Raw genomic sequence first — 3,954 nt, 5'->3', positions numbered from 1 at the left:
TTTTTTTTTTTTTTTCCTAGTCTTTTGAGTGATTATACTGTGAATATCACTTGACCCTTCAGAGATGGTGTTTGCTTTTGAATATGCTGCCTTTCCTTGTTAAAACCATTATAGGTGTCTTGGACTGGCTCGTGGTGACCTGCAAGCTGCTTGTTGTGTGAGGTTTTGTAATTCACAGGCATTTTGCTGTGCTTTCACCCTCACGGTGACCCTGGTGGCAGAAGTGGCATGTTGCAATGAAGAGAAGGTGGGGATGACTGGTTAGAGACAAGGCTGACCAGACCAGGGCTTTTGAAACCCTGTAGCTCTTTTCAGTTTTCCATACACAGATACTGTTGCAAAATGTTGCATAGCATGAGCTCCGGCTTAGCCAGGAATAGACTGATACACAAGGTTATTTGTGCATCAGACCCTCTAGAAACAGTCGAGAATTCATGGTTCTGATTCTGTTGGTGAGAGCTGCAGTCTGGCAGAAGGAGTCTGTGGAGGACTAGGTTCGGTTTGGTGGCTTCCATCTGGGTCTCCAGGGTGCAGGTGTGCACCTTCCTGTGGGGGCATGCAGCCTGCTGCCCAGCATGGCTTGGGAATTCTACTTCCCACCTGAGGTAGTGTGGGCAGTGGGCCCTGTGCTGGACTGAGGTTTGTCTTTGCAATAACACCTCAGAGGGGGACATTCTATGAAGGATGTTAAAAGCGTGAAGAGAGTGTATGAATAAGCAGCTCAGAAGAATAAGCTTTAAAATTCTTCTCGAGCACTTGTTTATATAGAAAACATGTCATTAGGACTGTAAGTAGTTTTTAGTAAAGCAGCTCTCAGATCCTTTTGTGTAAATGTTTGGCTCTGGATGATGTAAGATTCTAAAAATTTGCCTTTTCAGAATCTGTTTTGTAATGTTCCCTGGCCCCCACCCAACACACACATATGGTTTTATCACCCAGTTGATTCAGTGAGTGGAATTGGTATCCATGCTATAAGGACCTCATTGGTAAATGCTTCATGGAAACCTTAGGTGACTCCTGGGGATCTGTTGTGTCAAAGCCATAAGTAAAAACTGAAGTGTTGGTGCTGCCCCTTCCCCAGGGAGTTTTAAAGATCCAAGTAAGTATCCATTTCAGTTTGAGGACTGGGAGATTGTACGGTATGGCATCATTGAAGAAAAGAGCCCTGGCACCCCAGCAAACCAGGTATTTGCACAACAATGTCTGTGACTCCTCCATCCCCATGTCCCACTGTCCCCGAGAGGCTGGACACTGGCTTCGCAGGAAGGTTCACTCCCAGCCTTCAGGGGAGTCCCTCCCACCTAGAGACTGGAGGCTATCTCCACCTCACCTTCTATGTTCCTCCTTGCTGTCCTTAGTGAACCTGGGTTAAAGGGTGGATTCTGGATCTTAAGGCCTGCCGTTTGTTTTGTAACGTCACAGAGTTCTTAAGTACTTGGAGCCACCCCACAAAGCCAGTATTAGACAATAAATACTTTAATTGTTGCAAAACACACTGGGAAAATGAAAGATGTGGAATGTGGCTTTTTCAAGAGTAGAAGATACGTTCTCTAAAATAGCTGTGCCCAGTGGATACAAAGTGAAATCTAGATAAGGGTGTGGCCACATCACCCCCTTATCAAAGTGCAGGGGACGCAGTACCCAGGCAAGCCCAGTACTTCCAGGTAGGGTGGGTATGAGTCCTACTGAGAATTGCACCAGGCCTGCCCCAGGGCAGAGTGGTTGGTTTTTATATATTACTGTGCTTAGGGATGGAGATGCTTGATTCGGAGTTGGGGTTTGGAAGCTGGGCTCCTGGGGATCATTCTGGCCTGGCAGTGGTCCCCTCAGCAGAGGCCAGCTAGAAGGTGAAGGTGACTGGCCATTGCTCCCTTCTCTCCCAGGCCTGAGCACCCTGCCAGACTAGCTTGGCTCGCAGGAGGGTCTGAGGTACCAGGTCCCTGGTAGCCTTTTGTGTGGGGAGGCGGCAGGTTAACCCTTCCTCAGCAGGTAAAAGGTCCTGCAGGTCGCTGCCTACACTGGGACAGTCCTGCTCTTTGGGGAAAATGTGGGAGGCTACATTTGAGGAGGCTGTGGGCTCACAGCCCGTGTCTCCTCATGAGAGCTGCCCTCCCCATACCCTATCACTGCCACAGGAGCACAGGCTTGGGACCAGCCCTCCCGAGACCACCCTTTCTCGAGACTGTCTCATCTACCACTTGTCCAGTCCCAGAGCCACATCACCACCCAAGTGGTAAAGATGCTTGGAAGGCTCATCCCAGAGCCGCTGGACCCGGCCAGGCCCTGGCATCCCTTCAGGAAGCCTCTGCTTCAGCTGTTCGGCTGATGGGTCAGCAAGCCCGGATGTCTCCAATCTATAAAGACATTCTAGATCTTTCCTCTGGTGGGTGGATCCTAGCAGTGAGTCAGTGCCTCAGAGGGGAGGGGAAAAGGGATCTCATCCGCCTCTGGAGAGGATAGAAGGGGGCCTTGGCTGTGAAAAGACTTGCAGAGGAGGGAAAGAGCGGAGCTCTCATTTGGAGAGGCCTTCTGAGGTAAATCTGTGAGTTAATCTTGCATACATTAGAACTGGGACCTGCTCCTGAAAGTTGGGTCCAGACTCACTGTCCCCCAGTGGACCCTGTCCAGTGTCCCCCTGGCCCAGGCTAAGCAGTGCTCAGCTCCACTGGCAGGTGGAGCATGGCTAGGGGAAAGGCAGGGAAGACCAAGGAGCCCAGATGGAGACCAGGGGGTGGTGGGTGACCCTGTCCCTTCTGAGCAGTAACATGCAGCATGCTTCCCTGTGGCGCCCCCTCAGCCCTGCACCAGTGTACCCTCTTCCAGGCAGGGACCCTGGCCAGTGCGCTTGTCACTCTGTGAGAACACGAAGAGAGGTGGAATAGGTGGGGCTGGACTGCAGGAAAGATGTAGAGGCCATCTGGGCAGGTGCTGAGCAGGCCAGGAAAGAGCCAGCCTGTAGCCGGGGACTAGCAGGTGCCCCAGGCACACCTGCCATTTCCTGGGTAACAGTCCAACAGGGCTTCCCCTTTTAAAAGATGGTTTTTCTGAATCACTCCCAGCGCTGGGACCACCTCCGCAGGCCTGCCTGCAGTGGCTCTGTGGGCTGAATTGCAGCGGCCAGTGTGGGGAGAGTTCCGGGTGGGCCTCCTGCACGCGGCCACTGCCAGTTGACACTGTCCACACAGTCTAGGCCTCTGCTCCATTTGCCCGTGAGAGGAAAGGGCTGTGGTGGCCGTTCACACGCCCAGGAGGATAGCGCTGAAGTGGGAGCCGCTGCGCACTGTGAGGGAGGAGCCGCTGGCGTTGTCCAGGAAGACAGAGGCCCACTGCCCCATCTGCAAGGAGGGCGCCTTTAAGGCACTGGGCCACCCCAACAGCCTGCAGAGGCGACCCAGGTGCCAGCCAGCCACACTCCTGCCCACTCAGCCCTGAATGTGAGAAGGGTCCAGGCCAAGAGAAGCATGTGGCTGCCAAGGCCACAGCAGGGGCTCACGTGGCCTGGGCTCCACCCAGCACCTCTCACTCCTGCTTTCCCCACAGTGAGCCTGTACTCGGGGCCAGAATTGGATTCAAGAGTCCAACAGGTTTCTCAGCTGCAGGGCTTCTCAGAGCCTATAAGGCTCCAAGTCAGGTGGGAGGGTGGCCCTTCCCCAGGCCTGGCCCTGCGGTCATTTGGCAGAGCCTTCCATGAAACCAGCACTCTCGCCTGGTTGCTCAGATGTGGTCCATGCACCAGCAGTGTCACATCCCCTGCAAACTCCCGGAAATGCATCATCCAGGGATCCACCCAGACTGCCTCAGGATCTGCATCTTAAGATCCAGGTGGTAGCCGGGTGCAGCGGATCACAAGGTCAGGAGATAGAGACCATCCTGGCTAACATGGTGAAACCTGTTTCTACTAAAAATATAAAAATTAGCTGGGCGTGGTGGCACGTGCCTGTAGTCCCAGCTACT

The sequence above is a fragment of the Cebus imitator genome, unplaced genomic scaffold (genome assembly GCF_001604975.1).
Source record: "Cebus imitator isolate Cc_AM_T3 unplaced genomic scaffold, Cebus_imitator-1.0 Scaffold106, whole genome shotgun sequence".
NCBI lineage: Eukaryota > Metazoa > Chordata > Mammalia > Primates > Cebidae > Cebus > Cebus imitator.
The sequence above is the reverse complement of the archived record's forward strand: the minus strand, read 5'-3'. Positions refer to the sequence as shown.